At 38.4% G+C, this 22,220-nt stretch overlaps 1 protein-coding gene across 1 annotated transcript in view; it reads right to left on the bottom strand.

The window, feature by feature from the left end:
* LOC145992427 (uncharacterized) overlaps positions 1-22,220 on the bottom strand; it is a 228,312-nt gene that overhangs the window by 27,365 nt on the left and 178,727 nt on the right. The window lies entirely within an intron of this gene.

Below are 22,220 nucleotides of genomic sequence, written 5' to 3'. Positions count from 1 at the left end.
ATATCTTTCTCAATACTAGGGATATCAGCAGAGCTTGTTGCGATGAAAGATTGCAAAACGCCTCCAACGGATCATAAATCTTCCTCACTTTTTACTGCGCCAGTAAAAAAGTGAGCATTGACGGTTATGTCCAAGCTGCTTCCTCGTGTACTATTTATAGACAATGAAACTTTTTTGTTTACGTAATAACGAAACCCAAAGCTGGAAATTCAGCACCGAGGAATCACCTGTGGCGAACACACACACGCTCTCACTCTAGCGTACGAAACTGAATCATGCACTGCTCATGCGAACAACTCGATTCGTCTTGGAGGAAACCTGGAAACTTACACGAGCCCTCCACACGTGGTGTTGGAGCGGGAAAAGGGGAGGACGCATTTACGTCACAGCTCCTGCCCCGCACACCCTCCTTTCCGCCATTCCACTTTTTTCCCTCCTCTTCTCTTGTTGTTCACTAGAGTCGAGACAGGCAGCTTCTCGAGATAAAAAAATCTGTGGCCTACAAACATGCGGAAATGAAGGCTGTGTATAGTACGAGTATACGTAGTATTTCCTAAACACAGGACGCTAATTTTTATTTCATGCTTCCTCATTTGATAGATACTGTACACCATAAAATTGTGGACCAAGTTACATTCTGTGTATTCAATCACGTAGAATTCTTGTTTGGGTAGATTAATACACCCCATAAGTTGTGTCGCCGTCGTAGGACAATAATGCTAAGGTTATCGTATAGAAAGAACAATGATTGTACTAAACCGTACGAGTCTTTTGAACATTGGCCTTGTATGCTTTTAAATGCACGTTTCAAAGATTCTATGTTATTTTATATCAGAATCACTACAGATTTCTTGTACCAGACCGGCAAAGGATAATCTATAATTCCACTATTGATCAGCTGATCGCAGGCAAGGTGACCGACCCTAAGTGTTCAATTTCCACTGATTTGATTATATTATTCATAGTTTCCATCCTATTAAACAAAATGTTTATTTTTATTATTTAGTTTTACTCCTTATATAAATACATTTATTGATGTTCTTTCTGTCCGGCATTATTAACGCAATTTTTCTGTATAAAAGGTTCTCGTACTTTTTCTTGCGTTTTGTTTTGTCTGTAATTACCGTAATATAAATTTCCTACTATATGTTTTTAAGTACAGTTTTCATTGGTTTTCAAGAGTTGAATTATTTTTTCTCGAACATCTCACATGCAGCATTATCATCATTACGTCGATTGCAATAATGTTGTAACTAGGTATATAGGATTGCACTGAGAGTAATATGATTCCAATATTATGATAAGTGTCTTCAAAGTTTGTCTAAGCGTAAAGTAGGTTAATTGTATTATACTGCGATAAAGAACCCTTGTCGTAATAGTAAGTTCAACTTTTATACTTATTTGCAATATGTAGAGGTAGCAGAAGTAAAAATGAATCATAATTTACAGTCATGGTAGAGACGCTCATGTTTAATTTAGCGTCAGTACACGACACCAGATGGTGCGCGTGCAGCGTTTGCAGAATCAATGCGAAAAGCCAGAAAAGCTGCATTTGTTTTTGTCTGTGATTGAAATGTGCGGTTGAATAAGCATAATTGTTCTTATCGAAACGCAACTTAGTGATGGCGATTTAACCTAGGTAAAAAGCAGCGGTTCGTATTATACATATTACTTATACGAATCGATTCATACAAATGAGTTGGACTACATTGCAAACACAAACACTTTGGATTTTGATGCTAAAGATAACTGCATATTGTACAGTGGGATCCATGAGCATTACCGTGCAAATTGTCCATGACTATTTTCATTAATTTTTATCTTGCATCCCATGTGTTTTTAAGCGATGGATTTTTATGTATTCTGATGCAGAAGTTGTCAACAGCTTGTTTTGGGTTTTCTTTTAATTCTTGAAGCTCTTATTGGGTCAAATAAAGTGCACGAACATGCTGATGGACAATTTGCGCGGTAATGCTCAAGGATTCCACTGTAATACAAACATGCAGTGTTTTACTGACGATTTGTATGATAAGGCTTCACGGTAGACGCGAGCTTAAAATGCTACTCTCTAAAGAGAGCTAACTGTTTTGTTATTTCACTAACCAAGTGAAGTTTTTGTTCGAACATTAAACTGCTTCTCACAAGATACCCCCTTTATTCGCGCGATACGTAAAGAACTTAGCAGATTGTGTTGTGTCTAGTTCAGATCATAACTTCAAATCCAGAGTCGGTTTGCCTCACTTCAACATCTTCCGGAATCAGATTCTTCAAGTGTTGCCAGGGCAAACCGGCAACCTTGTCAGTCACCACTCGAGTCCCCACAAACCCCAAAGCGAGGCCGCGGATGGTGTAGTGCACTTCCGACGGATACAGGAGCACACCAAGAGACGCCGCTGTCCAAGCCAGAAGAGGGCGGGTCCATCCAAAGACAGTTATTCCTTTCCATGTCCCTTCCACTTTCTGTTCTCCGACGAAGAGTCGCGCTCCTAGAGTTATCTTTTGGGCAGCCATGGTAATGTTTCGAAGCAGCTAAATCACTCGCAGAGCGCACCCACTGAAAGCTATACGAGCAAACCGCAACACCAGCAGAGCACTGTTCTATTTCCGAGCGACACTCCTGACCTATATCCTAGCGGACGTCTTCCAAAACTTTCTGTACGTGATGTCATCGACTGGAAAGGGAAATTTTCACTTTCTACGACCGATGCCAAGCTTCACTGAGGGGAGCATCTGGCATTATCCAATGACCCAAGATGCCATTTCGCCGGCCGCTTGGCGCCAGTCGCTTCTATCTTCGATAGCTTAGGCCAATGCTCTTCAACGCTTTGCAACGGAAGGCCAATTTTAGGGCACTAGGCAAGCAAGCTGAAAAAAGCACTTATGTAACGAGCGTCACCGTGTGACATTGTCAGCTACGAGCTTGAAAGAAGGAAATGTGGTGAAGAGAAGGATCTAAAATTGTCTCGATTTTTTGGGTGTTTCCGTATAACATGTACCCAAATACTGACCACACAATCGCATGGAGAATCAAATTGTAATAATGAATTATAAATCATAATGATTATATTAATAATCATACATACTCACACACACACACACACACACATATTTGTTTTTCTATTTCGATTATTGTACGTCACTTTTCTACCCTTTTGGGTAAATCGCGACGGTGAGGATGAGTGATCAACTGATGAAATCGATGATGGACAAACGCAAGCCTTTCCAAGGTTCGAACCACATAGAACGGCATTCACAAACACACTACCTACTCCATGTGTGTGCGTGCGCGCACACGGTTTCAAAAAAAAGAAAACGGCGGCAATGAGCTTCGATGCGTTGACTATGCGTCAACTAATGTAACGTTGCTTGGCAGACTTTGTTACTCAAGCGGCTGTTACTTCAATTATTATCTCCTTATATAATATGTAAAACACAGTATTATTTCCAAGTCTTTCACCCATGCATGTTTGGAGGCTTAGGATTTTCCGCTTTGCAGATAAGGCCATAATGACCATTTTGAGAGTATCATGAATGCGACGAAGGTACAGCCAACGGCAAAGACAACAGGCAAATTTTCCATCACTATTTTCATTCTTTTCTATTCTACATATTGTGTTGTTTTACATCAGCGGTGGCGAACCTTTTTTGGTTTGAAGACTAATTTACCTTTCAAGAACCACTGGCGGTCTACTTATCTTATTAGACCTAACAACGAGAGCCTAAAAAAGGAAGCAAAGGGCCAATACCATAAAATTGACATTGACTATTTTATTTTATTTTATGTATTTATTTATTAAATAAGTTTTGACTTCAGTACTGTGGGCCTGGCACCTGTTTTAGGCCGTATCTCCCCAGTTCATCATTAGCATCCTTTCATCCTTTTAATGAGAAGGTAAAAGAGATATACTCTTTTTACATAAACATAATTACTACAATTTTATTCTTTCATAAACACTCATTTTAACAAAAGTATTTCACTTGTTGCTGGGCATCAGTAAAAAAAAATTACACAACTATCAGTCAGTTCACTTGGTTCCAGACACTTGACACTGAATTCCGCCAATGAGTTTATCATGTTGCAAGTCATATGACGTTACTGCTACCCTCAAGCAGGAAATCAAGTGATCATCAGTTAATCGATTCCTCTCCTTTCATTTTATCGCATTTATTGTAGAGAATGCTGACTCACAGATCTGTAGATCCGAAAAATGCAGTCAAATAAAACGCCATTTTGCGAATATTTGGATAGAAGTCTTCACACAATAGTTTCCAGATTTCCGATACGTTGCTATCAGTTGCTCTTGCTTTCAAGTAAATGTCGCAGCGCAACTTCACTATTTCTTCTTCTACTTTACTGGGGTTTCCTTCCACTAATTGCGATATTTGAGAACAGAGTTCATCCACACATTCAGTTTTGATTTCCTGAAATGGGAAGGCCATGAAAGTTACAACTCCGTAAATCATCTTTCAAATTACGTGCGCAAATCATCTAGTTGCGTTGCAAAGGACTCGAAACTGGGAAATGTTTTACCCCTGCACTCATCTTCCATACAACTGAAGTTTTTCGAATCACCCTTCCTTAGCTGAGTAGCAAACAACGTAATCCTTTCCCTGAAATTCTTAATCACACTCATAACTTCAATCAGAGATTTGTTTTTTCCTTGTAAGCTCAAATTTACTTCATTTAGCTTTTCGGTTATATCACAAAGACATGACAGTTTCAGTAACCAATGCTGGTCTTCTAACTCCCGATAACATTTCAATATTCTTGATTTCAAAAACTCTCTAACTTCTGGAAGAAGGCTCCTGAACTTTCTTAAAAATACAGTGCGACTGAGCCAACGTACATCTGTGTGCAAAAGAAGATCTACGTTCAGCTCCACATTCTTCGAGTAAAGCTCGAAACGTACGTCTTTGTAAGCTCCTGGCTCGAATCGAGTTGACAATGTTGAATGCTGGGATCATAAGTTATCTGAACTCAGGATTTCGAAACATAACACTTGCTGATGAATGATGCAATGATAAGATTATTATGTGATTCAACAAAGAAAGAAATTAACTGTTACAACAAAGCTCTTCTACTGATACAACAGTTGAAAATACAGAGAGGTAAGTAATAAAATATTTTGTGACTATGCATAATAAAATCCGGATAATATGACAGAGCACCGCGGGCTATCTCTCGCGGCATGCCGGTAGACTGATAGACCGCGGTCGACGAGTTGGCCACCCCTGTTTTACCAATCCATGATCATCACATTGTGGAAAACAGACTGGAGGAAAATAGTGATAGATAATTCGCCTACTGTTTCTTTTGCCATTGAGTATACAAACAAAAAGGAGCATGCATCCATGTTCGAACCTTGAATCTCTGACATCATAGCGCGATACGCCACCACTTCACCATGGAGACCTGCAGTGGATAATACCGAATAATAGATTGTTGTAATATGTACTGTGTTTATATAAGATGGAACATAATAAAGCTGAGATCGTGTTTTACTAACGACCGACAAAGAATGCACAATAAGTGCTGCAAGTGTGTATTAATAGTTTTTCTTTAAGTCTCTGCGTTGTTACAGTATTTTACGTGTATCTTCTATCGACAATAAAAATGCATCTGTCTTGAAATTTGTAAAGTAGCTTTCAAATCAGCCTGCAGTAGCGGAATTCTCATGTTTTCTACAAGAGAACAAAGAAAGAAAGGGTTACGGATAGAGAAACGACAGAGAAATCTCTTGATCACGGCAAAACAGATCGATAATACTGAAAAGTTGTATTTTCTTGTATTTCCATATTCCTGTCGAAGTAAGCAACTATATAGAAACCCGTAAACAGTGTTCTGACTTTTGTTTCCGAGAAAGTGCGATAAAGATCAAAACAGAAACCAGAAAATGAAAACCGAAAGGCGAAGAATGATTCTTTGAAGAAAAACTGTTACGAACTGAACTTGAAAAGGATTCCTAGAATCTAGGAAAGTCGAACACTAGTCTTTTGTATTTCGAACTTTTACATGCTGTTATTGGCTTCAGCACAAAGAACAGAGGAGATAGCAACCAGACGGGCTGCTTCTGCAGAGCCACAATGTTGCCAACACGTGAGAAAAAGATGTCGCGCTGTTATCATTGAAAAGTTACAATCATTTCCTGTTTAAAGTTAACAAGATTCGAGATAACTGATATACTTCAATCAGTCACTCACATAAAGTAAAAAAACAGCTGATGTACAGTGGCATCCATGAGTATTACCGTGCAAATTGTCCATAACCATGTTCGTGCATTTTACTTGATCCGATAGGAGCTTCAACAATTAAAATAAAACTCAAAACAAGCTGTTGACAACTTCTGCACCAGCATACATAAAAATCCATCGTTTAAAAACACATAGGATGCAAGAGAAAAATTAATGAAAATAGTAATGGACAATTTGCCGAGCAATACTACTGTATCCCACTGTTCCATCCCCAGATGCCCTGAAAAGTAGCTTAGTTGGCGACTATGCTTATGCAACCAAGCTGATTCAATTTACAACTATCACGTGGCGCATGACGTCACGACGACAGACACACTCCAGCATCTGGGCTACATGGCAGCTACCAAAGCGCTTTTTCAAAACAAACTTTTTCAGAATTTGCCAAATAGAATAGTGTGTTTGGATTCGCATTAATACTAGTCCAACCTGTCCTGATTACTACCACCACATTGAAGCCAAATTTGAAGCACAGATTATACAGATGGCCTGCCTTCATTATTAAAATGGATAAAGCAACGTTGGCGACATCTGAACGTAATGGCCTTAATTAAAATGGATCATCAAGGAATATATTTATCGAAGCGCTTCTTATTGCTTTCAAAGTTCAGAAACTTGTCATCGTTTGAAGATGATACAGTAAAACATGTAGACTACAATTACTCTATTTTTACTATTTCATATTATAGGATATTTTAATATAGATGATGGAAGGACTGAAATATTCTCGAATTTATTCATTTCGTTCATAATCTCGCAACATACTACGATATACAGAGTGTCCGAAAAGTCACGCAACCCGGTGTTTACGAACGTATAACGGAATAGAGAAACGGAATGAGAAGAAACGCTTTCTGCCAAGAGAATGCTCTGTATATTGGGAAAATTTAGAGAGACAAACATATGCAAGAACATGCATGTTTTAATAACAAATAAGTAAAGTGTTGCCAAAGGCGGAAAATAAATATTTGCAAATCGTGTATATTGATGCACAGAACTCACTGAGGTAAATTATTGCAACATTTCACAATACCAACGAACAATTTGGATGGCCATCTAATGAATTTGACAGAAAAAGAACTTTGACGAAGTTTCAAAAACATTGCAGAAGGGAATAAATGGGCTGTTCCAAAAATCGATGTTTTCACAATATTACGAGGAACACTGGCAACACTGTTGGTGTCACGTGTCACTAACAGACGTGTTTCACCTCAGGCTATCACACTAAGGCACTTTTAACGACAAAGGAGAAAGTTGGTTATCCTCTAACATATGCAATAAATTACATACACCTTGCAACCCTGAAATGTGGGTATCGCTACAAATTAAAGCAAATGTTCGAAGAGTCCACCATTTTCTTGGATACATAAGTTGGTTCGCTTGATCATGTTCTCAGATACCTTCCTGAGGGTTGCAGCACCGATATTATTAATTTCCTGTGTAATGTTTCGTTTCAGCTCCTCCAATGTTCTGGGTCCCGTTTGGTATACTTTCCCCTTTAAGTAACCCCACAGAAAAAAAATCCTTGGATATTAGACGATCACCAAAAAAATTCTCTCAGCATACGAAGAGATTCATTAGATGTATGGCAAGTTGCTCCATCTTGTTGTAGCCAAACATCACGTTCGTCTTCTTCCAGGAGAGCAACGAATTGCATTATGAGATCCCCGTACACAGCAGTATCCACTGTTGTCTCAAAGAATAACGGTCGCACAATACGACGTCGCGATATTCCACACCATACACCGATTTTCGGAGACTGCAAGGGTAGTTCATGCAACTGATGTGGGTTTTCTGTCGACCAATGCCTGGAATTTTGGCTGTTGACATACCTATCCAATTGAAACCACATTTCAGGGTTGCAAGGTGTATGTAATTTATTGCATATGTTAGAGGATAACCAACTTTCTCATTTGTCGTTAAAAGTGCCTTAGTGTGATAGCCTGAGGTGAAACACGTCTGTTAGTGACACGTGACACCAACAGTGTTGCCAATGTCCCTCGTAATATTGTGAAAACATCGATTTTTGGAACAGCCCATTTATTCCCTTCTGCAATGTTTTTGAAACTTCGTCAAAGTTCTTTTTCTGTCAAATTCATTAGATGGCCATCCAAATTGTTCGTTGGTATTGTGAAATGTTGCAATAATTTACCTCAGTGAGTTCTGTGCATCAATATACACGATTTGCAAATATTTATTTTCCGCCTTTGGCAACACTTTGCTTATTTGTTATTAAAACATGCATGTTCTTACATATGTTTGTCTCTCTAAATTTTCCCAATATACAGGGCATTCTCTTGGCAGAAAGCTTTTCTTCTCATTCCGTTTCGCTATTCCGTTATACGTTCGTAAACACCGGGTTGCGTGACTTTTCGGATACTCTGTATTTGATAATCAAACCATTGTTTAATCAAGGTAATAAAATAGTTTTATTTGTCTAATTCTTGCATCGTAAAGCTTTAAGCAAAATTAAAACCATTCATTTAATAAGATATGTTTCTTTATTTGACAATAGGTGTGTTCACCTACGTCTCAAACTGTTGCATTGTGGCTTCGAGCAGCCATGATTGAGACCAGTTCTTGTAAGCATAAGGAATTCAAGTGGGGCGGGCGGGAGATGCTAACACATGCATTCGTGATTTAAAACAAATGTGCAGTTGGTGCAGATGTAACGAACGCTACATGGTGGATATTTGCTTGCAAACGACAAATAAAATTGACCGCAAACATGGCGGCTGTGCTCATCCTGACGTCACACGAAATCCACCCATTACAGGCGATATTGACACGAAAGTAACAGTTTTTTTTGTCATAGCTCAGACAGACATCTTGCCAATGGAATCCAGATATCAAAATTGTTCAATATCATTTCGCGAACAAATGTAATTAATAATAGGAAACAAAAAAGATGCAAAAATCAGTTGTTAAAAAATTGGTACCTGCCTACAAGAGATACCACACTTATCTTCAATATCATAGACACACTACACAGAGGTTCTGATCGCACATTGCACTGTAGGTCCAGTCCCGATCAGCTTATCTGAACATAGTGGACTTAAACTTGAATTTCATTTCACTTACATTCTCGTAGTGAGTAATACATTTCGTACTCTCTATTTCAATTGTCTAACAAGTTCTACTTGCAAAATAAATACTTATATGACCGACCATACCATTTTAGCATATAAAAGAGAAACTCTGGCATAACAAAGTCAAAATACAGTATTTGTCATTCTGTTCACGGAAAGAGGTTCATCAAATTTTTAAATTGTCAACATGCATGTAAATTCAAATGTATCAACAATATATTTAGCTACAGGGATATGATAAAAAGTTAGGTCCACATGAAATAATAGTTTACGTAATTCTCAAATAATCACGAACGAGGCATGGAACAACTTCTTCCTCTTTTAAAAACATTCCAACATTCTCGTATTATACATGATTGAAATTGTAGCTAGCGTTTATGAACTTGACGTCTAGCGTGTCTTACACGTACAATAATGAACGTGTTACATATTCATAGTATTATGTTATCAGTGTGAGAAATTTTGCAGGGCGAATGTAATTAAATTAAGGCTAATTTGGCAAGTTAGCGTGTGCTTTGCCACTTTGCTCAACACTTTCTTCAGCACGTGTGTCGTTCTTATTGAACGAGACATGCAAAGCTATAAAGATTTCTGGATAGAGTTTCAGGATGTTGATATGCACGAACAAGTTCCAGCAAAATATATAACAATACGAAGTGGCATTGTTTAGCAAGTCATAGAGTGAGTTCTAAAAATACCAAATACAAGCTTATTGTGTATGCCGTCCCCTAGGAAGTAGCTATGCACACTATCCACCTTTAGAGGAGAAGGTCTAAATGTGGGGTTTGAGTTATCAGCGCTCCCGGAGCGGCGCATTTTCGTTTTCCAGTCAACTTGTGAATGCGGTTTCATTTCTTGCTCTCTGAGTGGCTGTTAGAAAGTTACGGTGCTGTGATTGTGAGAATATCTTGTTTGCGTTGTACGTTAGATTAGGTTAGGTAAGGTAAGCTTAGATTAGATTAGATTAGAAAGCAGCAAATTTGCGCTAAAAATAGGAAATAAGACATTTTCACAATCCCAGCACCGTAACTTTCCAACAGCCAATCAGATAGCAAGAAAGGAAACCGCATTCACAAGTTGACTGGATAAAAGAAAATTCGCTTCTGGGCGCTGCAGCCTGGCAGAGGCTATTGGAACTGGTTATCTGTCAAGGACAAAGGTTGCGGCGCCAATTCGCAAGAGAAAGTGGTGGTTGATTCGACCTTGGCCGCTGAATTGCGGCCTCCGAAAACTTTTTGCAGGTATGTTTTAACTCCGAGTTTTCTGAATTCTCATCTGTTTTGTTGATTGATTGATTTGGTGTTCTAAGTTCACTTTATGCACAGTAAGGCTAATCGGGACTGGACCTACAGTTTAAAGTGGAATCCGAACCACTATGTGCCTCCACCGGGTATCGAACCCGGGACCCCTTGATTACAAGGCAACGACGCTACCACTGCGCCATCGGGGAGGCCCGTCATCTGTCTTGTATAGGTTATGATATTAGCGGTACATAAAACAAATGTGGGCTTTTATAATGCCATGATTTGTTTGTGAAATATGTACCACAGAGAGTGAAAATAAATTGAAGAAGAAAAATAGCGTGATGGTCTAAATATGGGCTATGACATGAGGTCTAATGTTGAGATCACATTTTCAACAAATATTTGGATGTTTTTCTTAACTTTGATTTTTCCCATTCCGTGTGATTTTCAAAACAGATTATTCATAAATATTAATTTTATAATGTTGTTTTAGCGATAAATGACTGTTTTTTCAAAATTTTAATTGCTTTCTGTGATATTGCCACTAGTAGCCCATATTTAGACCACAATTTTGACATACATCATTTTACCTTTTTTTTTTTGGAAATTGCTTCTTTTTCTTTAAAAAAAAAGACTTTAGCATGCTATTACATTTAAGTATATATTTCATAGACGTGCATTTTAAAGGCAGGTGTTTGATATATTCTTCTTTTCCTCCGAAAATGACAACATATAAAGAGGAGGCCCATATTTAGACCTTTTCCTCTATAATTCCAGCCCCGGAAAAAATCTACGTACGCCAGTGTGCAGTACAGTGTTTACGAATTGAAAGAAAAATAGCAATAACCAGCAACAATACAATCCTATCCGGCATGAGTTTACAATACCGAACCACTCTCCAATTACTATAAAATTTCGCCTACCTACTAATTTCGGTGTTCTGATGACGTATCTGTAGTTCATATTTGGCGGTCACTTGTTAAAATTGTACATTTACGTGTAGAACTTGTAAAATAACCTTGCGATGTACCACGGTGATTGTCCATACACAGCAATTCGGAACCATCTTTCTTTCGCAATTCGTTAATGGTCTTCCTTTCCGCACAACAATCTTGCTGACATCAGACGAGGAATGCCTACGAGGTTAGGTTAGGCCTGTTAAGTTAGGTTCCATTAGCATAAATACAAAGAAAAATTAATATTTTAGCTAAGAGAACTATACCTTGTCTTGCCTGTTGATTTTTTCATGTTGGGAAAATGGCATTTCCGTGGAGCTATTGTTAAGCAAACATATTTTATTTCGTTCTTTTCTCGATTTCCATACTTGACCGCCAATTATTACATGCAGATTCGTGATTAGGAGTTCACAATTAGTGAGTAGGCGAAATTTCATAGAAATTGGAGAGTGGTCCGGTATTGTAAACTCGTTCCTTCTATCCTTTAAAAGCACGTAAGATACAAAACAAAAATGAACGAAATTATGGATGCACAATTTACTTATGCACCCCACTGTACATGGTAGAGCAACGTGAAAGAATTAGCACAATAACATGTTATGTGTAGATGGCAGCACTGAAGACAATGTATTTGTAGAACATTGGAAAGTTTATACCTTCCGTATAAGTTTTCTATTATGTGAAAATAATTGGTATAAAATACCATCAGAGAGACAACTATTGTACTTTGGTAAGGTTTGACATATGTTCCAAACACCACAACCTTATTTTCATGTGCACACAGTTTCTTGCAGACAGTTACAGTGATATTACATTCCGCAGTTGAACATATCATGCATATGCAAGTTCACACTGGCGTCATGACAAGATGTTCGAATAAATTATAGATAGTTATCTACCGCGTCGACAGGCTTCGTAGTTTATTGCCCATTTCCTTCCCTTCCAGCAGCATGACGATGAAACCTAGTCAATGCCGCACTTCAGTAAAACCAAGTGCAGTGGTACCAACCTAGGAAATATTCCAATAATTTCCCTATAGTTGGCAGCAGTTCCTATAGACACGGCGTCTGATTGCAACATGCTAAATGAATGAATACAATACACAGAATACTGATCGAAATGCAAAAGACGCATGCGCGGAATACGGTATCCTCATGAACAAAGTTGAGCAGTCGTCCAATGTTGTCTCGCTCGCCGCAATCTGTCGCGGAGAGATATATCTGATCTATTAAGCAAGCAGCCTTAAGTTTTCCCCCTATGATTTCATTTAGGATTGAGGGGAGGGGGCGAACTTGAAAACACCACGACTGTATCGCAGTTGTACGTCACCACATTCACAATATTTACAGTGAGAAAATTCTTCCGTCAACATGTTTATTATGCTCGGTAATATTTGGCTCGATAATGCTTAAGGGTGCTCATTGATAGATTTGCTTTATTTTGCCACTTTTGGCTAATTTGCGAAGATTGGGATGAGTGCTGACATGATGAAATTGATGAATGGACACTCACAAACATTCATGCCCAGGCCGGGATTCGATCTCGGGACTCCTGGTGTCTTAGCGCGATTAAGGGTGCTCATGTCCGATAGTGACCCCGCTTAGATATTTATTTAACAGAGGATTCCAAATAAACGTTAGTCACTTTACATTGGAATGTAATAGCAATGGAAAGTAACAATATGAACTAAAGACGTACACGTGATAAAGCGACTTACATATTTTTACACAGCAGCCTTATAAAACGTGCCTGGTTTTCAAAACTTTTTAGTCGTTTAGCTAAAGTGTTGTATTGGCTGGGTAGTTTTTGGGACAGAGAATGCTGGATGAGGCATAATCTTGGTTTTTGACAAGAGAAAATTTGAGTGTTCCTTGTGGTGTGAGACGGCACTCGAAAGCAAATTTCCTGAAGAGTTGACCGCTGCATCTTGCTTCTGGCCTCAGAATAGTCCAGATGTAAACCCTCTGGACTATTGCGCGTGGAGCGTTATTGAAAGGGTTACTAGAGTCCAGGAACCCGAAAGTGGTATTTCTCCAGGCCCCTATTGGGACAGCATTCTCGGATTTGGAGCGAGAGCAGTTAGAGAAAGTGTCCTCACACTTCAGGCAGAGAATTGAGGCAGTGATCAAAGCGAAAGGGGGGGGGGGGGTAACATTGAATAACAGGACTCAGGAGTGATGCCTTCAGTGATAAGTTGTGATAAGTAAGATTTTGACGAATGAAAACTTCTGCTACGTCAATTTCTGAAATTAAATATTAACATTATTTTCACAATATCGTATTTTTAAAATTATATAGCTAAGTTTGTAACCGGGCTACTACTTAATCGGGCCATTGTATAATTTATATCTGACATGTCACTAAATTTGAGGCATTGTTTATTCCTATATAACACTATCCGGAATTTGAGCATGAAATTCATGCTTTTGCAATGACCAGCGTTAGGTGATACATGATATAGATAATAAAAAACAATACCGTTTGGAAATTTTTACACGGTTCTGAATTAAGTTCACCTGAGAATCGCTATGGGCTTTCGAGGATCTTTTCCAATCGTTTATGTAACCTTAGTTAATTTGAAGTTTGAAATTTTTTACAAGATTTTATTTGGTGTTTTTCTTATTATCCCTAGCGTCATTTTCAAAACTGAGGCGGCAACGCTGATCAAAGGAAGTCAAACAGCGAAAGGGAACAGAACGCCACCTGGCAATCAGTAACTGACCTAAAACGAGCTCGAAATAGCCGAGATAGTTCTAAAATTAAGACTGGAGAAAAGTGTCGGGCGTAGACAGTACGTTATGACACGATAATCTGCGGTTTCTTCTCGTAAAAACAGCGAGCGTGGAGTTTACCTGTGGTGCAAACAGAACTGAAAATGATAGGTAACTTTCCTGAGAAAATTTTCATGCGCTGGCACAGGGAGTTGGAAGGTTCTCAAGAACAGAGTAACAGCTGAAAGCTGTAAAGTGACAGTTTGCTGTTTCGCTTCAGCGGGAATTTAGTCTGAGCGATGTTTTCCCCCCGGAAATCCAGCTGTTGCGAAGTTCGTTCACTTTATTTACTGGGAAGTATAAAGCTCTAACTTGCGCATAGAAAGGAATTTGACCAAATATTTTCCTCAAGTGAATCACTTTCATAATTATTTTGGCGAATAGGAGTAAAGAGAATTTTCGTGTGTTGTTAAAGCAATCAAGTGAGACATCGCTATTCGAAAAAAAAAAATGTGTAAATTGAATATACAGGGCAATTCAAAATGAATGGTGCAACTTTACACAGTTATTATGACGTAACTATTTGCGATAGAAAATCAAACAAGCTTTCAATATAAAGAATAACTCTGGAAGTCTTCTTCTCACTAAGTGGGCTTATGCTGCTTTGCCGCTGTTCCACCAGGATCGCTAGTGTTGCAAAATGGCTAGTGACCAGTAGATGGCGTATTGTGTATTGTGTCGAAACCATGGACAATGACTTGCTGTCTCATGCATAGCAAGTACTTTATTATCGTTTGGACGTTTACCACATTACACGTGGTTCCCATGTTAAATCTTTGTAATGTGAATCATGCGAGTAAAACTTCCAGGTTCGTTGAGAACGCCTGCTACTTATGCAACCAGACTGCCATGCGCACTTTGGGTTGCAGAGATCTCAGGAATGGAAGGGATTTCTCGCTAAGCTTACGGCTACTCCACGAGCAGGGGTTCTGGTAGTGGCTTTTGATTTGATTTGGTTATTTAGCGTCACTTTAGGCTAATCGCGAAGATGAGGATGGATGATGATATGAAGGAACATCTTTTTAAAGAATACTCATGCAAGGGTCAGGACTGGAACAAAGTGCGACATCAGGAATGAAATGTGATATGATGATAAAACATGATATTTTAAAATATACTTGGTAAATTTTGTAGAAAACTTGTGTTCCTTGTTTATATCACGAAATGAATACAACACACATTTCAACAATATAACCAAACACAGAATCACTTTAACTATTGGAGAAGAATATCTGGTAGTTTGAAATCTTTTTCTCTTCAGAAATTCCATGTCGCTTGAAGCACTACGATAATGAATGTAGTTTTCGCTTGCTTGCCCGTACATTAATTTTATTGTTACCACACGATGAAAATTAATCTACTAGCGAAAGGGAGTCATACGAAATATAAAATTGCGTTTGCCAGACCTCACATGATTCAAGAACTTAGTTGAATAATGTACAGGAATAGCAAGCGCTGTTGTTACCTCGATTAGCGCACAGTTCCTCTGGTATTGTTTCACAAAATGATTCATTCATGCTACTCCGTGCGCGTATTTACAAACCCTATAGTGCTGCAGAACCAGAGGTATATAACGCTTTCTTATTGGCTGTGTGCACCGGAAGCGTTTATGTTCCGTGTCCATTGTTCCTTGCTTCTTCATTTACAGCAAAAGTATGGAAAAATGAGCCTTGTGATTATATAGTAATCAGATTGTGGAAATTATGTTAAGAAATATACGTTTATATAATAAAATATAATGTTTAAAATGCTATACGTTGGATATACATAATTTTCTGAATAGTCATTGGTAGTTACAATGTTTGCACTGATGTGACTTTCAATAGAAAAATCATTCACTTCAAGAAGAGTTCTGATTTCTGTCTTCTAAAACATTAATTCAAATAATCTTGCTAAAAAAAGAACCTTAGTGTAAATGGGTTTCTTATCTAGTTGGGATGGATATCTGAAATCTACACTGTTAATTTGAACCCTGCCATCTAGCGTTAACTTGAAGTAACGCTGCATCAACTTCCGGAATGGCAGCCAATCAGTAGCCAAATATCGCTGGAGGTTCTGCAGTACTATAGGGTTTGTAAATACGCACTCCGTGCTAGGATGGAATAACCTATATCAGCGACGGCACAAAGGGGGAGAGCCGCCGTGATATGGCACTACCCCCAGAAGAAACGCAGGCCTCGCCAAAGTATTGTTAAATTAATACATTATTAGTTTACAGCCGAGGAGATGCGAATCTCGCAATCGGTCAAGCTGACGACCGCCCCAACCTCTCACGGCATCGCCAGCTGTTTCGTTCCCTTGCGAGGACTCTCCGAGCCGTCCAAGAGCTAGCCCAACTAAGTTGTCACACGTGCAGAGGGTTGAAGTAGTCTCAGCGGGGAACAGGGTGGCGAGGGGCAGCCATGCTGGTCATAAGACACCAGCCGAGCCCATTTCCTTTGGCATGACGAGGGAACTTTCGCAGTGTTGACATAGTTGCCACCTTTAGAGACAAGTCGCTAAACATGACTAATTTGGAAGACCCGTTGGGGAAGTAATTCGCGAGAAAGTTACTATCTACTTTTCTGCCCACTTTTGGAAAAACAAACGTAGTATCTTTCCAAAGTTATATGAACATTTAGACATAAGATAGAAGCGTTTACAGGGCCATCCAGACTTATCGATTTGTTCCTAAATAGATGGATGGATTGATAAGTCCACTTTATGCACAGTAAGGCTAATCGGGACTGGATCTACAGTTAAAGTTGGATCCGAACCACTTGTGCCTCCACCGGGTATCGAATCCGGGACCCCTTAATTACCAGGCGACGACGCTACCACAGTGCCATCGGGGAGGCCCTTTAAGAAAAGATATACCCCTTCCTCTCACCTTCTCCTCCCCCATGCACACATATGCATACGTATTCCAACTGGACGTCGAAAATATCCCACACATTTGTTGTTAAAAAACATAACGAAATATCAAAGGAAACTCACATCACTATAGGATTTTTTACTTTAATTTTTTTTTAAAAATACGCAGAAAATCTATAATTATATATATATATATATATATATATGAATTTTAGTTGGAGGTAGAATTCAATTTGTTGCATTGTATTCTGCAAGTTTAGATCCACATTTCATTTAGCAGATGCTACTCTAGTTCTAGCGTTAATCATATTTTAGTTGTTCGTAACATTGGTTGTTGATATGCCTTGTTCGTGTGGAGTAATTAGAAACAAAAGCAAAGCGTTAATTCCGTGATCCACTTGGCGTCTGTAATTGTTGTGTTTTTACGGAAATGTTCTTAGTGTATAAAGATAGGGTAGTGAGTGAAGATGAATCTGATTAGTGCGTTATTACTTATTACATACACCGTTTTCCACATTTCCAATCGAGGATAAATTAAAAGTTAAACATTTTGGCCAGTGGCGCAAACACAAGGAGGGGCATTGCGGAGGTTTTTTCGATTTCTTGATCACGTTGGCACTACCCATCATAGTAGCCGCCGGCCGCCACTGACCTATACTCTCAGTGTTAAGATATGCATATCGTGGAATGTCTATCGGTGCAGGTACGAGTCTCGCAACTCAAAGATGATGAGACAGGAGTTTCTCAGGTAAATGTCCAGTCACTGCCGGGTGAGCGCAATGCAATTGCGAAATACAAGGACAAAAAGGGCCGGCAGTGATCGAAAAAGGGATCAGTTCAGGTGAGATCGCTTGAGAGAGAGAGAGAGAGAGGGGGGGGGGGGGTTGAGACTGCGTGTCCGAACAGGGTAAGTTCCATCTTCCCTTGTGTGTCTGCCATTCTCAATCACGACATATATGGGTTCATAAACATATAATATCGTATCGTATAATCGTTCAGCAGTATTAAATAGAATTTCTTATAATTTTTTACTTGTAGATTTTGAGGTGCTACCTTTGAAATCTAGAAGATTAATAGCTCAATATTTTATACTTTATAAGATTATGAATTACTTAATAGATTCGCCTGAAGTGTTGCAATATTTTAAACTTAAGGTTAAGCCAATAAAGTTTAGGTGTTTGCTTCCTCTTTTTATTGATAAATCGAGAAACAATATACACAAATCTTCAGTTGTTATCAGACTATGCACAAATTATAACAACCTTGTTCAAAAGGGAATTAAAATAAGACTTCGCGCTTCCTTTTATAACATATAGCTCAATAATAAAAAGACATATATTGTCATTGCCTAATCATTTAAATGCACAGTAAATTTGATTGAAGCTGTGTTTGTATTATATTATTTTTATCGATACTATGTATTTAAAGTCATACCTTATTTACTCTCATATGGATTTGATATTTGTACAAATTGTGTAATTAATCTTAGTGTTCATCGTCTATTGTGCGATGTATAATATGTTTGTATCTGAAAGTATTTAGCAGCACTCTGTTGTGATTGTACTATATTGTGTGTGTATTTTGTTCTCTTATTTTGTGTAACATACCTACTGCCATTTTTATCTTTTACTTTATCTTTTGCTTTGTATTTTGTAATACTGTAATTCTATTGTTTTGTATTTTTGTATTTTTGTAATTTTTAAAATGTACACTTAATCTATATTATAAATATTTTTAATATGATCCTTTGTAATTGGAACTATTGGTTCTGTTAAGGATCTTTCGCTAAATAAATAAATAAATAAATACATATTTCATTTCGTTTATTTTATCTCGTCAAGTGTGTATCTCTACGCAGTCCTTTTGAGGACATATGCTAAGCGAATGGCGAGCAGTTAGGGATCACGTTACGATATGGAGAAAAAGGGTAACATTTTTCATAAGTCACGATGAAATTATTACTACTTACATCTTGGCAATAAAATCTTTGAAATGGGCCTCTTCGATGGCGCAGTGGTAGCGTCGTCGCCTTGTAAACAAAGGGTCCCAGGTTCGATTCCCGTGGAGGCACATAGTGGTTCGGATTCCACATTAAACTGCAGGTCCAGTCCCGATTAGCCTTAATGTGCATAAAGTGGACTTAAAACTAAACTCAATCAATCCATCAAAATAATTGAAATATATAAGTGTCGGCATACGTAGAAGTTAACTGCCGAGTGAATGCGTTGAGGAGGACTAATTTTGTCTACATGTGAACTTCGGTTAAATATCCTATAATAATACTATTACTTTTGGACTTCCTAGTACTTAGAAACTTCTCACCTTTCATACTACTTACGCAATCTCGATAATGAAACAAACAGAACTTACCTAGAAAAGAAAGAAACGTATTTTGTAAATTCAATTTTAGAGTATGAACACTTATATTAATTGTCATAATTAAATGGACGATACATACATACATACAGTGGCGCGATTGGGTTACAAAACCGGGGGGGGGGGCAATGTGTCAAAACTGGGGGCAAAGAGAGTACATTTCCCTCTGTAGATAAGGTTTAGCATAGTGCGGGCGCAAAAGTGGCGATAGGTGGAAGGTGGCAACTGCCCCCTCGCCCCCTAATAGCCGCCACTGCATACATACATCACAATACATCATATAAAATACACACATTCACTACACATAAAACTATAAACGATATTCGAATCAAAAATATCGGAAAATAACAAGCCATACTGTAGGAAAAAATGTTAGGAAATTCAAGGCGATAGCAACAGTTGCTCACGTACTGCGTAGCATGTTAAGTGTAATAATGGCCTCAGTGTTTCCTACTGTGTAGTGTGTTCAATATTTCAATTGTCTTTACCTGTTGCCGGTCCCCGTGGCTAGCACATCGCACTACGACGCCAGGGGTCCCGGGTTCGAATCCCAACCTGGGTATGGACGTTTGTGAGTGTCCATTCATCAATTTCATCATGTCACCATTCATCCCCATCTTCGCAAATTAGCCATAAGTGCCAAAAGAAAGTGAAGTAAAATAAGGCAAGTAAATCAAATCAAATCTTTTACCTGTTACAGTGTGTTTGAAAGGTGGCCCCAATAGAAACAAATTCAGGAAGTTGAAACCTAATCCTTCGGTAGTCTTCATACACAAGTCGCACCCGACGTGTTGTGGCAGTAAGCCTCATGCATGAGACACAATTACGAGGGTTAATCAAAAAGTAGAGGCAATTCTTCAAATCACGGGTAACCAATATGTAGATACGCTCATGCAGTACTGTACGTTTGTATAAATAGTTTAGTACACCATCGAAATTAACGTACTTCAGTGTGCTATCTTTGAACATAGGAAAGAAATCTGTGGACATTCAGCTTGCATGTTGGTAGAGTACGGACTTGCAAGCACTATGAATGAACGAAAGGTTTACAAGTGGGTAATGGCAAGAACGTAATCGGGGGGATGCTGTTATTTGTCCATGGTTTAGAGCAGGGGTTCCCAAACTTTTTCGTTTCACGACGCCCTTAATGTTTCAAGATATTTCGCGGCGCCCAAGTCCGAATGTAGGCCTATCTAACACTTGCAATGTTCAGTTAGTGTCGTTACGTTACATGCCTTAAGTAAAAAAAAATAAACATGTATTTCAAATTCAGAAACATTTTGTGTGTAAAAAGTACTAAATTAGTACATATTTGGAACAATAATATCATTTCAGTGAAAATTATGGAACATTTTGCGGTGGCCCTGTAAGCCAGCCACGGCGCCCCAGGGCGTCGCGGCGCATATTTTGGAACCACTGGTTTAGAGACTTAAAGGTGCTGTGCAGTGGAGTATTCTCCGCGTCTAATCTTTTCATTTATTTTAAAAATAATTAGCTTTATATGGGACATCGCTCATTATATACAGGGTGGCCCAAAATAGGTAACCGAAATGTAGAACCGTTATCTATGTGTTCGGTTACCCTTTTTTGGGGCCACCCTGTATTATGCAAGCAACTTTAAAAACAAACTTCTAAACCAAAATTTAAGTAAATTATTTAAAGAGCTTAAAGACTGGTTTATGTACGCCACTGATCCTTCTCCATCGCAGTCCCTTCTGCAGACCGGGTTTCCTCCCTGATTGTACACAGGGAGGGCGAGGGAGCGGAGACAAGTGGCTATTAAAAACAAAATAAAAAAAAACTGCCTGCGGGCGTCAGTTCCACCGCTGCAAACAGCGTTGGCAGAAGAAAACTGCTTGTTCCTTCCTGCTCTATGTACCGTTATTGAAAGAGGCAGTGTTGCTACTTGGATAGAAATCCAGGTGCAAATTTAGGTAAAAGGGGAGATTTTCTGAAAAATATAGAAATTGGTGGAAAATTTGGAGTTGTTGGACTTGCTTTTCTTTACTTGCATTCCTGCATTTTTCTATTATATCTAATTAATCTAGATGGGGCGTATAAAAAATATATACAATAAATAAGAATTGTTGCGGTAAAGCAGATCAAATTTTCGGAATACGTCACTGGTATTGTTCATCAATACATGCGTTCAATATCTGAGGCGTTCCATTGTCACGGGTGGGACACGCACACATTTTTTTGTATTAAAGTAACTATTCTAATGATAGTTAGCAACACTTTTCTTACAGTTTCTGTGCAATGAATTATGAATCTAAACATTTGATTGAACATAACTACACTTAGAACACTTTCCCAGATTTAAGTGAACAATTGTGTCACGGGTGGGACTGACGATTTTTTTTGTTTAATTTCTGTGAATTGTCAAATGAAAATTAAATTCTTTGAGACAAGGATAGAAGGTAATTGATCTTTGAATATTCTTGGAATTGAAGGGGAAATGTTAACAGTTAAATGAGAAATTAATTGTTTTTTGCTGTCACAAAACAAAAGTAAATCAGAAAGTTAAAAAAACTAACAATATGTAAAATACCTTCTATCTTAATTATGTATAATACCGGGTGGCCAGAATTAAAGTTACCCAACTCACAGCCCTCTGTAGCCTGTTTGAGGCATCGTAGAACTCTGAAATTTTGTGAATCCACTATGCAGACCATGGGGAAG

This window comes from Lepisma saccharinum, chromosome 1, assembly GCF_977018435.1.
Source record: "Lepisma saccharinum chromosome 1, izLepSacc3.1, whole genome shotgun sequence".
NCBI lineage: Eukaryota > Metazoa > Arthropoda > Insecta > Zygentoma > Lepismatidae > Lepisma > Lepisma saccharinum.
The sequence above is the reverse complement of the archived record's forward strand: the minus strand, read 5'-3'. Positions and strand labels throughout refer to the sequence as shown.